Source organism: Haemorhous mexicanus, chromosome 2 (assembly GCF_027477595.1).
Source record: "Haemorhous mexicanus isolate bHaeMex1 chromosome 2, bHaeMex1.pri, whole genome shotgun sequence".
Lineage (NCBI taxonomy): Eukaryota > Metazoa > Chordata > Aves > Passeriformes > Fringillidae > Haemorhous > Haemorhous mexicanus.
This window is the reverse complement of record NC_082342.1, coordinates 35,829,950-35,853,971: the sequence shown is the minus strand read 5'-3', so window position 1 is coordinate 35,853,971 and position 24,022 is coordinate 35,829,950. Positions and strand designations below refer to the sequence as shown.

The 24,022-nt window shown below is 38.8% G+C and overlaps 1 protein-coding gene across 2 annotated transcripts in view; it reads left to right on the top strand.

Moving 5' to 3' along the window:
- Nucleotides 1-24,022, top strand: part of TENM4 (teneurin transmembrane protein 4) — a 600,039-nt gene that overhangs the window by 85,998 nt on the left and 490,019 nt on the right. Inside the window, exon 2 of one of the 2 annotated variants that reach the window (XM_059838449.1) lies at nucleotides 7,390-7,532. The exons of the other annotated variant lie outside the window; for it this stretch is intronic. The gene's annotated coding sequence lies outside the window, so the exon portion shown is untranslated. The remainder of the gene's footprint in view (nucleotides 1-7,389; nucleotides 7,533-24,022) is intronic. 2 annotated transcript variants of the gene reach the window in all.

The window sequence follows — 24,022 nt, the reverse complement described above, 5'->3', positions numbered from 1 at the left end:
CATTAATATTCCCCACTTTAGTGTTCCCCAGCTTCATTTTATGGTGATAGAGGCAACATTTTTTCTGCTCTTTTCCTTGTGAGCAAGTAAATTTCAATATTTGTCTGTTACCTTGGATTACGTTGTCAGTAAATGGGAACACTAACTCCTGGCCAGGCTTCACCCTCCCTTCCCTTCTCTTCCCACAAGATTTAATTGATCGGTTTCATCATATTCAGCTTAACCTTATGCAAGAACATGAAACAGCATATGGTTTTCATCCCAGAAAGATAATTAACCCCCAGGTGATTTCAGTCAAGTGGCAAGAAAAAAAAATATAGTGGGGTTGTTTTTGGAAGGGACAAGAGAAAGAGGAAGCAGGGAAATTATGTCACCTCTGGTAGCTTTTTGAACTTTGAGCCCTGAAATCTCAGTTTTGATGAATGCACTCAGTCCACTCATTATGAGAAAACTGAAGCATGTCTCAGGGTCCCCTGATCATGAAATTCATTCCCTAGGGCATCAATGTGCACACTGCTCCCTACACCAGCTAGTCCAGTTGCTTATTCAGCAAAGAACTCTTATTCTTGTTAGCAGATCACAGAAGCACCGCCTCTCCCACTCAGTGTTTGCATTTAGAGAGTTAGTATTGTTCATGTGTTCCCTTCACTCCTCTAGGGAGACTAACTCCATGGTATTCCATCGGACCTTCACTACCGTTTTAGTTGGTCTCCTCTTCCCATTGGCAAGTTATAAACTAGTTATTATGTTTGTTTCCTCTATTTTATGCTTTTCTTTCTGCAACATTGCATCTGTGCTACACTGGCTGATGTATGATAAGAGAAGGGCTGTTACATTTGTACACCAAATCCTATATTTGTAGTTTGCCTTACACAGTCAGAAAATATTTGTAGGTTTTACATCTGATAAAGGTCATCTTCTGAAATGCAGAGGTGCAGAAGAATCTTCCTGAGTCTGAAGACAGATTAGCTGCAATGATCATTGCTATGGTTCATTTCTTTTGTAGAAGGAAGAAGCTCCACACATTTGGGACAGGTTTACCGTTGCTTAACAAGAACTTTGAATCTTGTCAGTGCATTGTAGCTGCAGCATGGGAAATTTTTAGCAGGAGCTGAGGTACTGGAAAAATTTCAGGGGAGTTAAGAAATAAATTAATAGTGAGAAGCAAATACCTGAATGCTTCCTCCTTAGTCTGCCATCAACTTCAGGAAGGAAAGATGCAGAAAAACCCCACATTTTTCTTTATAAAGTTTAAATGGGAGACAGAACTCCAGGTGTGTCACTTGCCTGCTAAGGGTAGGATGATATGAAATATGAAGCTGTCAAGCCGAGAGCAGAACTGATCCAAATCTGACAATTCTAACATATTGAGCTCAATAGTTTTGACTCCCTCCTCTCCGGTCCCATCAGCCAGGCTTACAACTCAAGTGTTTATGCAGCATTGGACCATCAGCAGCCACCCCTCTCCTGTGAAATGGTGCCTACCAAATGCTGTGGAATGGCAGATTTTGAGTCCTGGAGACCCATGCTGAAATGAGACCTGCTTGGTAGCACATCTTTTTCAGGCACTACTACATTCAAAATCATACATTATCATTACTCCCAATTACTCTCACTAGCTCTCCTGCTGGAAGGAACAATTCCTCCTGCTGGAAGCCTGGGAGGGACAATTTTTATAAGTCAGTCCTCCAGCTTCCAAAAGTCACTGAGAAAAGGTGGTATATCTGTCCTATACCAGGTGATTGCTCTTATACCTCTTTGTAAAAGCATTCCACACCCATTTGCTAGATTTATTTCCATCTTGGAGACTGAACATGTTTGAATGAGTGAGTCCTGGCAAACATTTCAAGCACCTGCCTTGCTTCTGGCTGAATGCTGAGCATTCTTACAGTTGGGCTGTGCATGGTGTCTTTCAGGCTCTGAAATCTTGGATCTGTTGAGATGGTTCTCCTGCAGCTCCATGGGATGCTCCTTTTGTCACCAACCATCTGCCAGTTCCTTTGGCTATGCAGGTATAGAGTGTGCATGCCGGCTGACTGGTGTCAGCACTGGAAATTCCCCAGTACTGTGTGCAAACAGAAGGCTCTGTTCCAAGTGTGAAGAAATACTGTATCATTCTTAGGAGAACTCCCCATACCCCTTGGGGGAGAAAGAAAAAAACATTTCTCCTTCTTGTCAAGATCAAAAGGGGATAGAAGGATGGGGAAAATGTCATTTATAGTAGGATGAACATATAATTAGCTAACAAGCTATATGGAGAGGGGTGTTGATAACATCAAAATCTGTGTATATCAAGTGCAGGCAAGGTAGGAATTTGTGACCACAAGGTAGAAATTGTGTCAGCAAGATGGACCAGATGATCCTCTTTGAGTTCCATGAAGTATTGCTGTACTACTTTTGAGCTCTTCCTTCAATGAAATGGGCCACAGAACCATTTATTGGCAACTCAAGAAGACGGCAAAGTCAATTTTGAAAGAAACACTTTGTTTCTACTAGTTTGAGCATGCAGTCAGTATTCCAGTAAAATGATCTGCCTTTTTCTTTCTCCATTCTCATGCAGAGTTGTTGGAGTGTATCACTGCTTTTGTACTATCCGTGGTGACAATGATGACACACAAACAGTGTGCCTGGAATCATACTAAATATTTGCATAGCAACTGTGTCAAAAAAGGGTCAAATTGTTTTAGAGAAGATTTCACTTAACTGCAGGGGAATTCTGTAGGTACCATACCAAATGGTGGCCATGGGTTACTTCACATTCTCAGCTGCATGCGAGAAAATTGTCATGAGGGTCTCCTAGGATTATATTACTCTTTGCATGGTTAAACAGCTGGAAGCAGTAGCCAGTTAGAAGTATTTTGGCTTTTGTGTGAGTACATGGAAGAGCCCAGAACAGAAACTGAGGAATTCACTACTGTGGCTTCATCTCATGGACTCAAAACTACAGAATATCACAGAGGCTTGAAGGGAGCTTGTATATCATCTAGTCCAACGCACACACACTGTTCAAAGCAGTGTCAGCCACAAGAGCCCAGGTATATGTCCACTCACGTTTTGAATGTTGCCAAGGATGGAGTCTCCGCAGCCTTTCTAGATAAACTGTTCCAGCGTTCAAGCACTCTTCCCCCAGTCCAGAAGCTTTACAGGACTAATGTGTTTTTGTTTCTCTGTTGTTGATTCTCTAATATCTCTGTAGAATAATAATGTTTAGTCAGTAGACCAAAAAGCTCTCTTTGCCAGCCTGACAGGTTACCAAGCCTGAGTCTGGGAAGTATTCATAAATAATTGAGTTTTCTGAGATGAAACAGTGTGACTCTTGGCCTAAGTATTATTTATCTTATTTAATAAAGGGTGTTCTGGGGAGACATTCAGAATCAAGAAGAGTTTTGTTAATGCTGAAGGACGGTACTGCTATCATAGCCAACTAATGTGCCTGTTCCTACTGATGATAAATGGGTCTGTCGTCTGTTCATCTGGCATTGAGCCTTGAGCCTTACATAATCATTTGTGGCTATACCCAAGGGTTTTGATAGTTAACGTTTCAGCTTTTACAGGTCATCAGAACTTTTCAAGAAAGATAGATTTGGTCAATGGTAGTCTGCAGTTTTCTGGAGGTGGAAACAAAACAATATTCAGAGGATAAAGTCTGTAAAATGGGCCAAAACTCGTCTGAGGAAGAATCTTTTCAGTTCTATTTCAAGGTTTCGGGATAGGAAGAAAGAAAAGTGTGACAAAAGAAAAATGCATCAAAAGGAGCTCTGGTGAATCCACGCTGGCTTAGCCTTCATGGGTTAATAGATAATTTGAAACTGCTGTTCTCAGTGGCTCTGAAATTGCAGGAAGTGGTTTGAGGCCAAGAGGGAATAATGACTCCAGGAGATATAATTTCTAGGGAGGAACTGAGGTCCTGCAATTCTGCTTTGGAGGAAACACAAGCCACAGAATGAAATTCCTTGCAGTTTCAAGGTTAGCAGAGAAGCTGATGGCTGGAAGAGAGAAATCTGAGGAGGGAAGCAGAAAATATGAAATTATCTCTGTGTGTCTATGTATGTGCAATGTTGTGCCACATTGCCAAGCCTTTTGTCCTTTAGCCAAGAATCTGAGCTGAAAACCCCTTTTGTAAGGTCCTTCCAAAATGCACCACAGCTCTCCAATTCCAAGTATTCATGTTAGTTCAACATGGAAACATTGGGCTATCAGTTTTGAAATGTTTTAATGATTACTGTCCTCAGATAGATAATGGACAGGCAGAAGATAGAGGGAAGGAGGGAGGGAGAGAGGTAGATAATGGACAGGCAGAAGATAGAGGGAAGGAGGGAGGGAGAGAGGTAGGGAGAAAGAGGCTCTGCTCATTTGACATTTCTCCAGATAAGAAGACAGAGACGGCCATGCACAACTTGCACCACTCTCTTTGCTACTTCTGATGGTTTTCTATCAAAAGACTTAGATCTATGGACAAAGAGAAAAGCACGTCTTTACAGACTGATCCCACCAAAGCAGCAGAGGCACAAGAGTTAGCTCAGTCTAAATTTAATCTGCCAATCTCCCTGGAGTCAGTGGAGAGAGGCACCTTCACAGGGCAATTCAGAGAAGGAATCTGACTGCAAGGGCAGCATTAACCTTTATGACTGTTCTGCTTTTGCCAAGAGTCAATGGGATCAATTCATAGCTGAGTGGAGAAGACTTATACTGGCTAAGAAGCAGTCCCAGTATCAATAAAACTACCACAGTGTGCTCTCTGTATCACAGAACTGCCATATGTCTCCACTTATGGGGATTGGGTATGGGGCTGTGGAGGGAATTGCTTTTCTGGGCAGGTTAATGTAACAAAAAAGTGAACTGCTCTGCAGCCATTAATCTCCCTAAAGCCCATAGTTTCAGTCCTCCTGTGCTGCACTCTGTGCTGTGCTTCATTATGGAGTCTTTAAACACCTCAGCTAAAGAGAGAGAAAGTAATTTAAAAAGAAAACACAGCTTTGGGTCCTTTAGTTGATTTTTTGGAGAAGTGAGGTTCCTCTTGGGTTAAACTTCTTAGACTTTTCTAATTTTTTTTATTGTATTATAAAGGCCAAGTGCTATTGAGTAGACCCAAAAAGAATGCCTAACATTAGAATATTTAATAAATCAAGATAAACTATAGGATGCAAAATTGTGAGTTTTAAGTATTAGAGCATTTTTGTTATTTTTATTTTTCCTATTTCCAATTTAGTAATAAAATTGGATGGTCATGCTCTTAGTTTTAATAATAATCTAACTTACAGTACTTTAGGAACTGCAGCTTCAAGAAGAAAACATAAATGAATGTTTATGGTATAAAACCTGTTTTTATTTAATACCTTGAAGGTTTGGTAGAGGGTTGTTTGGGACTTTTTTATCATCCAGAGGTATCCAATAACAATTTTCTTTATTTTAATTATGTCTGGAATATACTGCTCATTGTAAACAAAACACATAGTTATATAACATGCATATTTTAGCTCAGGGATTTGAAGCAGTCTACTGGGCTAGGACACATGCTCTATATTTCCATTTCTTTTCTCATTGAAGTTTTTCAGGACTTCTGAGATACCTTTGAATACTCTCAACTTTCTGTTATGACTTTTCTGTATCAAAATAATGTTATAAATACATTTGTGGAGCTCTTGGTGGAGTAAAGAGTTACTGTTTCTGATAGTTGCTTCACTGCTGTAAATCAATATACTGCTACTTACATCAGCCAGTCTACTATTTACCCCAGCTTGAACGTCTTCTCCTTCAGTTCCAATATTAACTCAGTTAAAAATAGTAGTTTTATATTTAAACCTCTGCTTCCTGAAGTGACAGTAGGTGGGCCAACTTGTAACATGATCAACATTTATAGCATTATCTCTACTGGAATTTATGCCAGCTCCTAACAAACAAAACATAATGGCTTTCTGGGATCCCACTGCTTTAATTTTTACAAAAAGGCAGTATTAATTAAAGAATGAAAAATATGAGCTCTGATATAGCATGCATACATGTGCATAAGTAGCATACTACACAAAATTTTTGGTATCTTGTTATGCAACTCATTCCCTGAAAGTACTTGTGGAAAGGGGTGATGTGCTGGGCTTGTGTATGGGGAGTAGCAGTAGTGAGATGGGGTATCACGGAGTCCTGTTGTCAATGCAGAACTTGTGATCTACTGCAAAGTTTAGTTTTACAATAAACTTAGAGACATTTGAGATGCTCCAAGCTGTTTTAGATGCCCAAGCTTATTTAAGAGACTGGCAGAGAAGATGCAGGATTTGCAAGAAACCCGTGTCTTTGTGGACAGCAGCTGAAGGACGGTGAGAAGAACTAGGGCATCTCTAGTTGCACTGGACAGTTTTATATGGACAGCTGAACTGGGTTGCATCTTGCATCTGCACTCACAACTTTTCAAGCTATTTTTTGATAACACTGAGGGGCATGCTAATTGTGACCTATCAGAAACTGTTGGCCCTTAGCAAGATGATGTACTGGCTCATTCTCTCTGCTGTGCCACCCATTATATTAGTGAGTGTTGTCACTAAACAGAGTGACATTACCTAGTGTGTCTCATGGTAAATATAGATTCAAGTACCTCTAAAACTGAGAGTTGTCTTCAAGTCCCCATTAAATATAGAGCTGCTAAAAAAAGTGCCCAGCACATTACTGAGTGAAAGTGTCTGAGTAAAATGCAGTAAGGGACTGAGATGGTAATTTTGATGATATATGTTGAAACAGTTGGACTCATCCAGGTGTCAGACATAGGAGTGTCTCTCCTAAATTTCTTCCAAAAAAGCAATATAATCTGCAAAAACTTACAGTATTTTAGTGATATTTTAAAATAATGAAATATGCTTTATTACCAGCATTAAGCATAAAATGTAGACAGAAAAGGAAGAAAAAATGCAGTTAGAATGTTTGTCCCACAGAAAACATTCTGCCTCTTTCTCCATGCTTAAACATGTGTCCATGCTAACTTAGGTCCAGTCTCATTCCATTCAGCTTGAAGCACCTCACATTTGATATACTCCTTATCCAGCCTTTGAGACCTCAACTGATGTGTGAAGCCACCAATGTATAGTGGCATGGTGTGCATATCCTGGGCAGAACAAGCCTGGAACATGTTATAACTATTCCTGGGGAAATCAAAGCGTGGAAAGGCAGCATGGACATGGCTGGCCTGTAGATGTGCAGGTAGATACCCATTTATCCATATCATTACAGACATTAAAGAAAAGTACCAGTTACTGTCTGATTTGATAGCCTGGCTTCTGATGGAGGTACTCTGGCAGATAGAGGGAATCTGGGTCTTAGAATCTGGACAGCTGCCATGCAAACAACCTTTACAAATCCATGCCAGTCTTGTCTGACACTCAACACCTGGCTCCTTTTCTGTAGTGAGGATGGCTGGACCACTGCAGTGGCGCACTGATTTTTGTGGATGGTGATCACAAAAAGGGAATTGAGAAGAGAGCACCCGAGTTATTCTGACACATGACTTCAGTGCTTTCTATTCTTAGACAGATGAGGATCTGAAATATGTAAGTACACTATCATCGTTTTTTAGATTTATTTGTAAAGATGAATCAAAGAAGTAAAATTCTTAATCTATCATGGGTGTGGTATTTAGACATTTAAAGTTTTCTTTTGATGTGTGTTTGTATTGGAGTTGATAAATCAGGACTGTCCTCGTGATATTTTAAGCCCTGTTATTTGTCTCCATTCTATTTTTTTTTAAAGAAATGAAAAGAGCAAAAACCATGAAATTATATTTGCAGTGTCATTTAAATTTATTGTCTAATAAATTGTGATCACTTGGAAAATCCATTTTTTTCCTCTCTTGTTAACAAGAGGTTTAACCAAAGTGTTTGAATCAAGATAAGAAATGATCCCAGGTTCCTGAGCTTGAATAAATGATATTGTCAATGTTAACATGCTGGTCTGGAAGTTCATTTGAAGTATCAGAAATAACCTAAATATAATTTCATGGCAGCTCATATACTACTTAGCATAATTTATTCTTTACCACAGAGCCTCCATTCCCTGCGTTTTACCAGCATTTCCAACTCACCCAATACCAGCCAACACTCAGCTATTTACTCCTGCACACTCCCAGTTCAAGTAAAGATAACACTTCTTTTTTTTCCCCACAAAATAAATTCTATATTGATGTACAACTTTATCTTGACTCCCAACACTTTTGTTGAATAAGAGCAACCAAAATATCATCTGGATATACTATTTCTGATTCATCTAATGATGTTGCATAAGGTGCCTTTTAGATCTCTATTATCTCCCATAAAAAATGTTAATGTGCAACAGTTAATAAGTAAACTTGTCAGACGCAGGGTGCTGTACCTCAGTTGTACAAATCAGTGTCCATGCCAAAGTATTTCAGAGAGAACAAAATAAATTTGAAATGTTCCTACATAGGCCAAGACTTCAACGAGCCATAAAGATTTAGAAACACAATTGAGTTTATTTCTACAACTTGAAGCCAGGAACACTGTACTTTAAAGTACAGAAACCAGTCAATAAGATCCAGAATGGATTTGTAAGGACGAGGCTGAGTCCTATCACATTTCTGGTTTTGAAATTCTTCACAGGAGAGTATTTTTACTCAGACAGGGTTCAAAGTAAAGTTTTATGTCTCAAGAATGTCCTGATTGTCCTTTGGTTTTAAGCAATAAGCATAAGCTTATATATGTTTTCTTCCCCCAGTCCAGGTTATAAAACATATTTCAGATTATTGTGTTTATATAGTAATGAGACTACCCTGAATTCTTGCAGATTTGGGCAGGTTTTTAAACATACACATTGTACCAGTGACAGGCAGATTGTTCTTGATGGGTCTGAATTAAAATAGGTGTATTTCAAAGAATATTTTGATTTCTGACTGTAGCTAATTGGTTTGGTAGAAATTGGTGTAACAACAGTGCCATTATATCAAAACCCTTGTTCATGTGAAGGTTCCCAGAGGTATTGCAATAAAAGGAACTATAGCCTAGGCATCTTCACTGCACTAGAGGGGGAAAACAAGGCTTTTCAGGACAAATAAAAAGTGGTGAGGCAATAGTAGAGCTCTGGCATTTTGTTTCAAAACAGAAGATAAATAAAAAGCTGCTGAGTGGAAAAATGAAACTGTTGGACATTTTTGCAGCTTTGCAGATATGTAAAGGATGCTGATGCTGCCATGAAGTATCTGCATAACTCCAGATAGGAGCTTTTGTATCATAATTTGTTCAGCAACTATTAAAATATCTCATCCCTTAAAGAAAATGCCCTCCTCATAAGTATCAGGACTTTCTTAAAGGAAGAATAAAAATTTGATTGCCAAAAATTGTACATTTTAAGAGATCTATCAACCTAACCTAGACTTTTTGACAGCTATGGAAACCAGCCAAAATTGTATTAAAAAGTGGTATTGTGCTTGGGGTAACCATGCCCTGTCAGATGTATTGCATATACCCTGCTGTGCACATGGATATTTATGGATATGCCTATACAACGTCAAATCAAGGGGAAAAAAAACAACTTACGGGAAGGTGAGCTAATATCTGGTTGTCCATGGCTAAAAGATACAGCATGAATGCATTGTCCTGGCAAATGAAAGTGAAGGACATAAATGAAAGGTTATTCCCATAGTAACTCAGTAGTTCAAGGACATTTATCAGTACTACATATCTGCTGGAAAAGAGTGGATGGGGGATTCATTCATCTTAGTTCCCTGTGGTTGCTATCTGCTTGGAAATCGCATCCATTGCCACCTGTATAGGGAACCCTGACAGCTGGGGACAATTTGAGTTATTTGAACCATGCATCTCTCCACATGTCACCAGGAAGGAGATTTACATTTGAAATTGGAATTGGTTTATAACCTTGCAGAAATGCACAAGCGTAATACATGGATCTTATCAGTATGTCTGTCCAGTTTTGAGTTCCTGTAGAAATGCTGTCACATAAGGATCTCCTGAGGTACTCAAATATCAGTGTGATTAGCCTGGCAGACAGACCTCTGTATTGGGGAAGCAAGGTCAATGCCCCTGGGACAGCAGGAGACATAAAGATTCAATAATAATACCTTATTATTCTATCAAATGATATTTGCAGAACACTTCGAAATCATTATGTGAAGGACAAAGGATGCTGTATATACAGAGGAGTAAAGGCTGATATTTCCATAGTGCATGTAATTAACAGAATTCCATGCAAGTTTGGCCTTTGGAAGAAAAATAATCTTTGGTTGCACACTGCCTGTGGGGCTTCCATAATAAACACACAGGGAATCGCTGTAAGGCATCTGCGGAATCAAGGCTATTGCTTTGCCGGTGCCATGTCCTCAAAGACCCTGAGGTTCAAAGACTCGTTACTACAAGTTAGGGGGATCATGGAGACAAGAAACATGCAGTACTTCATCATTTTTGGTTTTGTTGTTTCTCAAAGCACCTCTTGACCTAGCTGAATTTCGGTGAGAAGCTAAACTATGTCTAGGTAGGAGTATCTTCCCTGAACCCATTTATGGGAAGTGTTGTGATTTGTCTTGTTAAGGGGTGATCAAATTAGTTAGCATGGTTTTTATTGGTTTCTGGTAAGAAATTGACTTTTTTCTGATACTACTGACAGTCCTTCAAGTTACCCAGACTACAGATTAACACACTGCAAAATAAAGCACTTGTTGCTCCATGTCAGGGTTCATCTCTGTTGTTATGCAAAAAGGGATACAGGAGATGATCTGAAGTAGTCACCTGACCGTGCCCTTATTTCACACATTGTACCCCACATGGTTTGTTCTCTCTGTGATCACATTGCAGTTTTGGGTCCCACTCAGCAGTCAAAAGTTAAAGGCAGTGGTGTGGCCTAGTGTGGAGAACACAGGGCTGAGCTGTGGTAATTTTACATCTACTCTGGATTTGCAAGGGTTTGATAGATTATATCAGTCTATGTCACACATTTATACAATGAAATTAATAAGACATTAGAATATAAATATCCCTTAGCAGATGCATAATTTTATTATACATTTTTTCCCTTAATGAAGTATTCTTTCCAGAAAATAGGCCCAGTATGGGAATAGGTGATATACTCAGACCCTTGCAGCCTCCACTATGCAAATTAATTTCCAGTACCCTGGAATATAGAAGTACAGTACCTCTTTCATTAGACATGGATCATTTCTATAATGAATGGTTGGCATTGCTGCATGATAGTTTATCAGGATTTGGGAAAGGCACAGATTGCCAGCAAACTGGCAGATAAATTTGATTTTTAGAGCTGGGACAAAAGAAAACATATTTGCTGATGTGCACAGTAATTTTTACCTCAGAAATAAACCTGTTGGAAGAGCTACAGTATGTGAAGTAAGACACAGAGCTCTCCTAGAAACCAAAACCAGCTTTATAAACTGAATATTTTAAAAGTAATTTAAAGACTGACAATGTGCTAGCTTCAGGTTTGAAGTCACTATCAGTGACTTCAGTCTCTGAGAAAAAAAAAATTGTGTAATATGTGCAAAGTGGTTAAAAAAGGAAAAATGGCCAACAAATTTTTTGAAGATTTTCCACGTAAAGGTAGTCAGATGTTTGAATAGGTTGACCAGGAAAGTTGGGTAATGTCTGCATGTGGTGACTTTCAAATAGTGGGACAAGTTCTTGAACCACCTAATATAGCTGGACCTGCTTTGAAGATGGAAGTTTGACTACAGATCTCCAGAAATGCTGGTCAAACTTGAATTATTTTGTGATTCTAGGAAGGAAAGCCATCAAAGAGGAAAGTTCAGATTAAAATCTGGAAAGATAATTTTTTCATTATCCAAAGGTATCTCTGTAGCTTTGAATGTCTTAGTGGCGCAGGTTGTTTTTCTGTTTATTTGCTTTCAAGAGTGAAGGACAAGGCTACCTTCTCTGACAGCCCTTTAAAACAGTGTGAGAAGAGGTCAGATAAATTTGCTGACGCTCATATTTAGCTTCAGCTAAGCATTAGCTGATGTTCCCTTTCTCCAAGATATCACTTTTGTAGTGGGGATTTAGCACTAGCCTTTTCTGCACTAGATATACCCATGTAAAGTAGTGGGATGAGATTCTTAGCTGGGTACTTTCCCATCCTTACAGATTTTCTTCATGTGTCATGTCATTGCACTTGCTGTACATGAGCAATGAAGGGAGCTGTTATCAGTCACTTCAGAATATTCCTGTTAAGGAGAAGGCTAATCCTTCTAGATCCTCAACTCAGGCTGTTCATAACAGCAATATGATGGACACAGTAGACAAATCCAAACTGCCTGAAGAGTCAAGATATGGGCGAAATGGCTTCTCCCATTTTTAATTTTTTTTCCCAAAACCACTGTGATTTGCTTCAACGTCAAGCAAGACAGCCAGCCAACAGATAGGTCATACAGACAACACTTACATACTCTGGAATTCTCCTACCATCTGCTTCCTTCTTTCTCATCTCCACTCATTTCCATCCTTTTATCCTTTCTTCCTTTTCCTACCCATGGAGTGGGGGAAGCACTTTTTTGCACTTGTCTCCTTGTTTCTGCACTTAAAGAAGGCAGGAGTGTAGGGAGGAAATCACCAGTGTGTGTATCAGGACTGAGATTTGCGAAGAAGGCTCCGTAATATCCATTATATCTGTGCTGTTCTCACAGGTAACTCTGCATTAAGCCAGAATAACAATTTCAGGGTCTTCAGCTCTCACAGCAGTAAGATTCCTAAATTGAGTATTCTTCTCAGGTTTTCCTAAAGTTGGATCTAGGTAGTCAAAATGTTCTTCTCTTGGCCACTGCTCTGTTGCACACTGTATTGCCTTCCCTGACTCTGTTCTGTGCCATTTTTGGTGGCTCCAGCTGCTATGTCTGTGTGAGATACCCCTTGAAAGGTGTTTTCCTGCCTCTCCAAATTCACACCCTGCTGCATGAGTCCTAATTCACCATATTTTAGTAAAACATACACAAATATGGGGTGAAGGGTTTGTGAAGCATAGGATTGTCTGAGCCATGATCTTCTACTATGTCAACTTCCACTGCACTTGGGTGGCCTTCCAGCTGATAGGAGAGATTTGAAGTTTCATGCTGTCAGAATAGTTAAGGAGGTTTTCACAGGGAGAAGATTTACTGTGAAGCTTGCAAAGTAGATCTTTAAAGCAGTTTTCTGAGTATTTTTTTCCACACGTGTGTGGCTAGATAGCACAGTCCTCAGTATATCAGCAGGTATATAGCAATTATGTATTTTAAGTTGGATCTTAAAAATGCGCCCAGCCCTGTAAAAATACCTTTATCCTGTACATATAATAAGGATGCAAGACCTTTTCACCTACTTTTAATCTTCCTATTGCAGATAGTGCAGGTGGGAAGGAGGCCTTCTGCCACAAGAAAGTGAACTCTGAATTTGGTACGTGATCTGCAGGACAGAAGCAGTTAATTCCTCTGAACATCTTCTTTTCAATAGAGATGGCTTTTGGAAACAGAATTTAATGAAGTCCAATGTCCTTTTCATAAAATATTAGAGGGAAATCTTGCATGATAGCACTTGTCAGTCAATCCTGTACTATTGTTGTTTCTTCCCCCCGCCCCCCTTCCCTTTTTTCTTTTAATTGACATCTGTCTGGAAGGACACAAACAAATCACAAGCTGGTATCGTAACGAGGATATTGTGGAACTCTTCTCTTTCAATCCTTCCATTTTTCTGCTGATAAAGACAGATAAATTGCAAAGTCTATATTAATAGGTGCAAGGGGCAAGACAGTGAGAAAAGCTTCAAAAGGCGTATGCAAAAACGATTCTGGAGTATATTGAGAGGGCACTTTTTGAAACCATATTTACCCTATTACTAATAAGTTTTAAAAATGGATGTCAAGTACTGCAAACTCTATCATCATCATAGAATTAATTTGCCTTTTCTCTACAATAAGTCAGACTCAAAATAAGGATATACTTAACATTTGAACATTTGATGTTCCCTTTTCATTAAATAGTGATGGTATTTCTAGCAGTTCACAGCGTTTTAGCTGAAATTTTTAGTGTTTTAGTGATATGCCTAGTACTTTGCAAAAATCAAGTTCAGGACATGTATAAAAGTCTGTAGTAATATTTCCTACTGACTTTGCCATTTATTTCCATTTCACTATGGAGTGAAACATTAAGTTATTTTACATTTGCTAGTGTTCCTGTAATCAGTTGTACTGCTCTTATCTAGGACCTCTTATATTTCATTCTCCATCTCTGGAAGTGTTCAAGCCCATGTTGTGCAGGACTTAGAAGAACCTGGTATAGTGGAATGTATCCCTGTCCATGGCAGGCGTGCTGGAGCTAGATGGTCTTTAAGGTCCCTCACCAATCTCTATCATTCTATGATTCTGTGATAGTTAATCATACTCAGTCAACCTCACACTGCTTCACACCTGGCTTTAGCTGCTCTTTCAAACCATTAGTACACAACCTAAACTGGAGTCCATCTTAAGTACCTCATGCAGGTTGTGTAACAATAGGTAAAAGTAAGTGCAGGTAAAAAAAAAGTATGTGTAGGTTAAAGGCTTGCTGAGCATCTTTAGCAAAAGACTTATTTTGCACAGCAAAACTATTTTCTTTCCAACCTGTGCAATAGTGTCTTTGATGATGGTATTTTCTATGGTAGGAGGATTAATTTTAAATTCAAACATTATAGCCCACCAGATTAATAAACAACATTTGTGAAATAATAATAAAAACTCCCTGAATGTGTTTTTTTCACTCAGGAGATTAGACACTAATATTGAACAGGTGTCTTTTTTCAGGATTTGGTGGTGATATATGGCACACTATTTGCTGGGGTATTGATGTACAGAGAGCCAGACTGACAGATGGGTTCAGCACACATAAAGCCTGGATGTTCCTACTGCAGTGTAGAGTTGTATAACACAGCCTGGTCAGATATTTTGCTGGGAAGTTCTTAAGTTCTGAGATTTGTGTCTAATTTTCAGACTTTATCTGAATAAATAAATAAATTTTTAAAAAGAGAATAATAAAAAAAATCTGCAAATAAAAAATAAGTAAAATAAATGGACCATTCTTTCATGGTTTGACTGGGAAAAGTCTAGATGAGACCATGGTTAGTACATTTGGACTGAGGGTTCTCTGCCCTTCATAGGTGTGATGCTTCCATCGTACAACTGTAAGTGAAGACATGCATCGCTTCCCAGTGGGAATAATTGGTTACCAGCATAAGTATGCCTTATGCCACTGCTGCTGTTCTTCCCCTGTTGTAAAGGAAATAAGATGTTCTTCCCCTGTTGTAAAGGAAATAAGATGCAGAGAATCCTGATGCTCATAAACTCAAAAATGAGTTTAATTGAAAACTGAGTTCTACAATACTATAGCCATACAGGTAACTAACTGCCCTCAAAAATGACCAAGGCATATAGGTAAAGAAGTATGGTCTTGGCTTTTTAAAGCCTGGACTAGTGATTTGCACAGTTCAGGGAAGAAGGCAATGATGGTATGACACAGTCCTGTAATCTCATCAGGGAGCTTTAGGTCCATATCCATTTTATATTAATTTAAAACTACAGCTGTATAATTATTTTGCCAAAAAAAAAAAAAGTTCTTTCAGGATTCAGGATGAATATCTGGGCTACATTGGAACACCATGGTCTCTAGAGAGAGAGGCTTAATATACTTTTAGCAAGGCAACATATATTTTGTCATGGAAATACATACAGCCACATGCCTGTTCTGCGGATGTTAAGGAGAGTATGGCACAACTGTGCAAAGGACAAAGTGGCATTTGGATTTGACTGGTAGCAAACCATGACCAATCTGAATCTGAGTAAGTATTTAATTGTATGAAATCACTGCCTGGCCAGGCCTATCAGCAGGTTTGGTTGTATTTCATCAAGCTTCATGCCTTAGTGCTGCTGATGGGCAGGGAACAAAGTGAAAGGCACCAGATCCACATCACTGCTGGCCATCAAAAATGATGAAGGCAGACCTGAGAGAGAATAATTTGTAAAATAAAAGATGAAAAAATACATCTGAGCAGAAGAAAAGAGGGGTAAGAGTGAAGAGAAACGAAAGAGGGAAACAGCAAGTAGAGCAAGACCAGAGCAGAAATGAAGAGATGGTGAGGAGATGGTAGGAACTGTGGGAGCATGGTTAGGGGGCTGAGGGAAGAGAGGAACCGAATTTCTACCTGTGTTCTGAAGCTGCTTTTCAATAAATGAGAATATGAATTACATCAAGAAGAAGAAACCTACTTTCAGCTTCTGTTTAACAGGCTCCCATTGTCTTAAACCTGTGTTAAGCCTGGCAGTTCATGTCCTTGACCTTTTCTCCTGGTCACTGACTAATCATAACTCCTTGGAGCCAAGACCTTGCTCCTTCAGTTGCCCGCAGATGTTCCTTTAGGAAGGTGTGGAAGAAGTACAGACACTGGTGTTAGAAACTGATCCCTGAAGAAATACCAGTAGTACTGTGGGAAAGGTGTTGAGGCTGATGGCTGAGTTGCAGAGACACGTGCATCAGCCTGGGCACTATTGGTTTATAGTAATGACTCTTTGTTCCAAAGAAAGAGAAATGTTGTTGGTCTTCTCTAACTTACTGTTTTACATGTGAGCAAAAATGAGCACCAGACCAGCACAAGAAGGGACAAATCAGTTGCTACTCCATCATGGAGTAATACCAAGCAGACTCTATACTTGTTATTCTAGTCACACCTTCAATTCACAGTGACAGATAGTTCTCAGAGGGGAACTGACCTAGACAATCATGAAAAATAGGGTGATTAGGACCATGTTTGACTTCAAAGGCTGTTTGATGGGACAGACTAAAACATTGGTCCTGCACAGGACAGCCCCAAGAATTACACAATGTGACTGATAACATTGTCAAAATGCTTCTTGAACTCTGGAAAGCTTGGTTATTTGTCCACTTCCCTGGGTAACTCAATATCTAAGTTTTAATTTTACAGGCTGGTCTTACTTTTATTTAAGTGGAAAAGCTTATTTGCAACAGTTTTGCCTTAATAGTTTAGTAGGTTATTTACAAATATCATGTCATGTCTGGACTCTCTGAGGTTCCTTAAAAATTTGATTTAATTTTTCCTTTGTTATTGAGAAACATCTGTCCTGGAACCTGAATGTTAAAGAAATTTGAATCACTGTATTTACTGACTTAGGGCACAAGGAATAAAGCTGCAGGAATGCTCCACGTTTCCTTCATCTCCAAAATGCTTGAATACAAAACAAGCATTGGTAATTTTGCTGGATGTATTGCACAGGAGGAATTTAGCTTTTAAAAAGACAAGTAAATAAACTTACAGCTCTGGGAAGAATGCCAATCTTTTTAGTATTAATAATTAATTCCATTGTTTTAAATTCACTTATAATTACATAAGTTGATTTTTCTTTATTGCTAATTAACAAATATTTAATTGCTTTAGCAATTCAGTAATGTTCTTGATGACAAAATATATAAAAGAGGATGCAGTGCAGAGAATGGCTTTAAGGGATTTTGAAGGTTTTTTTTCAAATTGTAGTTACTTAATGCCAACCAGCGCTTACAATCTGCAAAAATCCCCTGTTTGTAGAGAGGCTGTGTCTTGAAAAATAACTAAAGGTTAATTATTGAATCTATCTCAACTATAGTAAGTCATACATTAAATTAAAAGCCTGTGTAAAATCCTCACAACTCCAAGTGACCTGGACAATTAGATCAGTAACCTAATTTAATGGTTTCATAATTTCAAAGATTTTTGAGGTCACAGAAACCACTAGCTCTTCCACCTTGACCTCCCATTTAATGGAGGTGATGGAATTTCATTCATTCCCAGCTGGAGCCTAGCAGCTTCTATGGACAACTCTTTGCTTCTAAAGATGCACTGAGCAGGTTAAGAGACTGAGATTCCATCACACAGCTGTGCTTTAGTGGTCATGTGTATTCACTATTAATATTTAATTAATATTAATATTAATATTTAAGTCACACTTTTTTCTACTGTGAATGTGTTTAGCTTTGCCTTTCAATCTTGATTTGTGCCTTTCAATACTAAATAGAGTGTACTTTGATTTCTGTCTTCCCCTCTTGGATTTATTTGTGCACCCAAAGTTTTTCTCTTCATGTCTTTTTCAGTACTTTTACTTTTCTTGGCATTTCATTTACTTGGGACAGGGGAAGTTAATTGATCCATTTCTCTATTGATTTCAGGTTGCTTCTGTTTTCTAGCAAATGCCTGGCAAAATCTGAGGACTTAATTTTTTTCAACATTTTTCTTAATTCTAACTTGGGAAAATAATTTCGGTTTCTCCCACCACTGCTCTTTTCTTTACTAAGAGCTTCTGTTTAATTTTGAATTTCTGGACAATATCTATAAATTAAAATAAGACCCTTCATTGCCACACAGTCCTAAACAAAAGCCTGTCAGATAAAAAAAAATAGATATATTTATGGGTCACCTGCTCTGCTCCTATAACTGCTGATAACAAGCAGATGGGAAGAAGCTTACTTTAGCCAACTTTGACCTTTCAGTCCAAGTGTTTCCCATTATTGTGTAGCTACTGATCCTATGTGAAAAGAATTCTTTTCTGGTATTTTTGTGTTAGAACCACAAGAGCCGTGATTTAATAGACGTGCTTATAGCACATTATACGTTGCAGGCGTCTTTTCAAAGATTTCAAAGCCACATCTTGACAGTTTCATTTTTTTAAAAAGGTGCCTTTAATAACCATTTCTTGCTGACTTAAGAAATGAGGGAAGAAAGTGTAACTTCAAAGTGTTGGCAAAATAATATGAATTATACAAATGTAGTTGTAAAGTTGTTTCCAGTTACAGTAGTAGTAACTTGAGACTGATAGCTGGTTTCCTCTTTTGCAAGTGTTTCCAATTTAAAACATATCTTTTGGAGTTGTTTCAAGCTGTGTTGCTGTTCTAGAACAAACCAATTCATTCAGCTATATTTTCTAAAATTAGTGGAAGCAAAACAATAAACAATACAAAAAATACTAATGAGTGTAGTAAGTAGTTAAGATACTTCCAGTTCTTTCAGCTAAAGTGCTAAAAGACATAATTAACACAAGTGGAATAAAAGAGATCCGTAAAAATTAAAATCTGAACATCAGGACTCATGTGTTGCTCAACACAGGGTTGATAAACCTCCCAACAACTTTTACATATATATACTGTTATAGGCAGAGATGTTTTTGCCTGCTCTGCAGTATGGCAAAGTAAAAGAAGGTAATGAAAGATATTAATATTTAAGTAGTTAATCATACATTATTAATAGCATTTAAAGTGGCAGTAATTAGGACCCCTGCATACCTTTTCCCATCACTCCTCTATGTTGCTGATCAGGCTAATCATGTAACCTTACTGTACCATTGTCCTTTGACCAGATGCATAATTATTAATTATTATTCTTACTGCTGGCAGTGGGACAACTAGATATCCCTTCAGCACTACTTTCACAGCTGCAGAATTTTGAACTTATGCAAATCAACCCATGGGCACCTATTGGTTTTATTCTTTTATTCCCGTTTTTCTCCCTTAGATTTTTTTTCCCTCTTGTACATTTTCTTGTTGATGCTCTTTCCTTCTTCTTGTCTTCCAGTAGCAAGGGTGGATTTCTAACACTGGGAAGGGAAGACTTTTGGTGATGAGGACACTTAAGACCAGGCACAGATTATCTGCAGTGATTGTGAAGTTTCCATCATTCTGAGAAGAAGTTAAACAAACATCTGTCAGGCATGACCTCCCTCTAGTTTAGCCTGCCTCGGTGCAAGGGGAGGATCTAGATGACCTCTAGAGATGTTTTACTAGGTTTCTGTGTGGGGAATAAAGCAGGTTGGGCTCACCCCTGCTCATGATTATGACCTGATCTGTCCCATGCTCACGTACCTTGCAGTGCTGTAGAAGTCCAGGGAGCATCCTGACCTTACCTGAAGTATGGTGCATACCTGCCTGTAGATCCATGCTGTGACACATATTTACACAAAACTGTACGCTTGGTGTGGTGCTTGGGGGCATGGTTTCGTGGTGGACTTGGCAGTGCTGGGTTAATAATAGTTGGACTCAGTCATTTTAGAGATCTTTTCCAAACCTAAATGATACTACAATTCCGTGGCTTTTTCCCCTCAGTCCTGGAAGTATATTGACAAAAAGAAGACCTAGCAATGGTTTTAAGTGATCTTCTGAGATCACTTTTCAACATGTTTATTTTTCTTCCTGGTCATCTGCAGTAGAATTCATAAAGAGACGTGATTTGCTGCCAGTCAAAATAGAAGCACACCAATTTCTTTACAGTGTTGTCAAGACTTCAAAAGATGAGTTCTTACTAATGATGTGAGATGTGCATAATCCTGTGCCCAGAAAAAGATTATATGCTCTGACAAGGCCGTTTTGTTAGTGTTTTTGGGCTAGCAAATACCTTGTGTATTGAAACCAGTCCCCTTCCCTTCTCCAACTGCAGCACCTGGTCCTGTTGCACAGTCTGAGAATTTGTGTCTTCCTCATCTGTACACACTCTGTGTTTGATTGTAGTCCTAGTAATGAATATAAAATCACCGCAGGTTCATTGTTACAAAGTGACTTTTCCTTTACTCCCCCCTTTCACTGCTTTCATCCCCTGCCTTACAGGAAACCTTAATGAAAAGATAGAAAAACAGGTAAAGCTCAACCACCCCATCTCCATCCCCAGTTTCAAAATGGACACAGGTGTTGCATTATGCAGGGGGAGTGTTTTCTTCAGTAATATTATCCTGGGAATTATCTTAGAGAGATTGACCTGTGAATAATAGCCAAGCCTCAGGGTTAGCCTCGCAGTAATTATCTGCTAGACATTTTCACTAGCCGTATCCTTTCAGGTCAAAAGGCAAGCATGAGGACTCACATCCATACTTCATGGCAAATTATTATTCAATTACAGTGACTTTTGAACCTGACCAAATGTAAATTGAATTGTCCTTCCTTTAAGATGTTTATTTGTAAGAAAAAGCCCAGGGAGTTTAAAATGCACGATACGTAAGCAGCCCAGACAGTATGCAGAATCTGGGACTGTAATGAAATACTTCAGAAGTTCTCCATCCACGCAGTTTTGGAGGGATCTGTATTTTACAGATGTGTCTTTATAGCAATTTGAGCTGTTCCGTGTCAGGCATTCTTCAGTAAGCCAGTTCATGACAAGAAAGTCACTCCAGTATAAGCATCTCTGTGCACAGAGAGGATATTTTAGAAGAACAAGACAGTCAGGATGCAGCAGCTCATGAGCTGTATTAGCCTGACTCTAAGATGCTCTCCCAGGCTGGGTTTCATCCCAGCTGGAAGGAGCTAGTAGTATCAGATCAACAATCAGAGGATTTGTTCCTGGCTAACTCATGTGAAGGTGTAGTCAATATACAAAGTTTAATGAGGGATAAATCCTACCCTGTGCATGTTCAGAGTAAGTGTCTCCTTGTATATCTCTGACCTACCCTCAACTTTTGCCCAATCTTACTTGGTTAAACTCTAATTGTGAGTCTCTTCTTGGAGCCGGAGTTGTGATGTGGTGGGGTAGAATAGCTCTGTAACCTGGAAAAGTGTATACAAAGCTCAGGGAAAAGGGGTTAGGTGTGGAAGTAAGAGTAAAAGTCCCATGGTAGCTCTTTTTATATGAGAGAAAACATTTTAGCTTTATGAAGCAAAGGCAGTAGAGAGCTGTGCCTGGTTTACAGCTTTCGAATAATGTAAATTCCTTTATTCTTTCAAGGTCATCAGCATGAAAACCTATTGAAATGAATCCTTAAGTGGACACAATCCACTTCAAATCATAACTTGCAGGTATCTTTCTTAATCTGACTTGTTGCAGGAATGCCTTAGACCGTGGAGAGGGAACTAATTTGGAAATGCACTTGACTTGTTGTTAGTTATTGGTATTCTGTGTTTGATTTTGACTTTGCATGGGGCTTAGCTTGCATGGGGAAAAATCAATAAAATCTGTTTCAGTTTTGTTTATAGTCTGTTTCTCCCTCTGGCTGCCCAAACAGTGGTGGTTACATATCAGGGTCTATTCTAGGACATGAATGTCTAAAAACAGAAGGGTTTAATTTGATTTTTTTTTCATCCTGGGTTTTATAAAGGTTTTGTTTTGAGATAGTATGAAAGAGATTTCTTAACAAAATGCAAGTTTATTTCGGAAAGGAAGATGACAAAAACCCAGACTGGGATTAGATACATCTGATCAAATGTAAATATTCACGGCTGAGACAGTCGTCATACACTGGTTTTTTAGTCAGTGGAGAGAAACAAGTACATTCAGGTTGAAAGATTTTTCATTTCAGAAGACACACCTAAAATAAAACCACATCATATATGCCTAAAATTCTCTGCTTATCTCAGGGGAATAAAAAGCAGCCCTGGGTGACAAGTTTGAACAGAGACTGGAGATGACTGAAAGGATATGATTTTCCTTCCTATCTGCATGGGATCTCTCTCTGTCACTCATGCTGAAATTGCTCCGCTCTTCAGAAGAGACACTTCTCTCAGAGCTAGAGATTAATGTCCTAACTACACAGGTACATGGTGATGATCCCATTCTTGCTAGTAGCTTGGCTGCCTGGCGTTCTTGCCTGCAAACAGGAAAAACTTCAACAAGGAGGGAAAAAAGCATTCCCTTCCTAACAGCCTTTAAATTGGTTCTGAGATCAGTTAATCAGTTAGGGAAGGAGTAAGGTCCTGTGTTAGTAGAAACCCTGTCTCACCTCTTTTTGCAGATCAAGGTTTGAACCTAAATCTATTTCTGTTGTGAAAGTTTAGATCAGTATGTTTCTGCACGAAAGAGCAGGGAACCATGTAAGGTACCATTGTCCATGTCTTGGATGAACAAAGAGAGGGTTACTGAGGTTGAGAAGGCCTAGCCAACCTAGGAAACTCAAGTTAAGATAAACCAAATCATTGCAGTTTTTAAGGCATGAATGTGGGCAGTGTCAAGGGGACATCCTCTCTTTAGTGACCTCCTCTACTCTCTTTCTGGAGACAACTGTGATTAAATTTTATGCAGGGTCTTGATGGGTAGCAAAGAAAAAAAAAATAGACTTTAAGACATGATGCAGGAGATCTTGCTGTAGTGGAAAATCCGTAAGAGAGGTCGCAGAAAGTAAAGCTTGACAATGACAATACAGAGGAAGTGTCAGAAGACAACTCTTACTGTAAGTTCATCCTTTCTTTGCCAGATAGAACAAATTTGTACTGAGTGTGTGTGAGCCTTAATTCCTTGCTGATGATATGCTCTGATCTTATGGGTACTGGCCATACATACACTATTTCAGATTGTTTGTTTGCTTGTTTGTTGTATAGGAGGTACGACATCCATATATTTTGACAGTACTCTCCCCCAGAGAAAAAAATATGAAAACTAGAAAAACATCTACATAAAATATTTCAGTGGCTTGTTAAAAACTGTTGGTTGAAGCCTGCTGGCCTAAATAAATAAAAATGCAAGGGAATCAGGGTAAAATCCAACCTCCACAAAGGAAAATACGGTATATCTGTCCAAGCAAAATGTTCCAGTTGATCTCATTCTCTGGTTTGTTTTTTTTATTTCCTGTTCAGCTTTGCATCTGCCTTTCTTCTGAAAGGGAAAACAGTAAGCAAGCTCCCTCAAATCAGTCCAAGATATAGTTGGTCCTTCTTGGTTTTTTGGGCTTCAACATGTGAATCAAAAAGGGCAACCAAGCCAGAGTCTTGCAAAACCCCTTCAGCAGCGTAAACCAGTAGCTTCAGTGTGCATTACTGATAATGGTAGTGGGTGGATGATACTTTTATTTTGCAGTGAAATATACTATTACTTCATTTTAAACCTGAGTCAAAGTTTATCCTCATGACAAACTGGTGCTGGTTGGAGTGACCTCATAATGAAGTCCAGTGTATGGAAATGCTGTCCTGAATAATATATAGGGAATACTGGAAAATCAAAAGACAATGCAGACAGCAGTGACAAAAAGTCAGCAGAGCAACAGTCAATAAGATGTTGGCTGGGGAGTAAAGTTTGATTATTAAATTTAATGAAGTGGTGTAATACTATATCTTCTTACA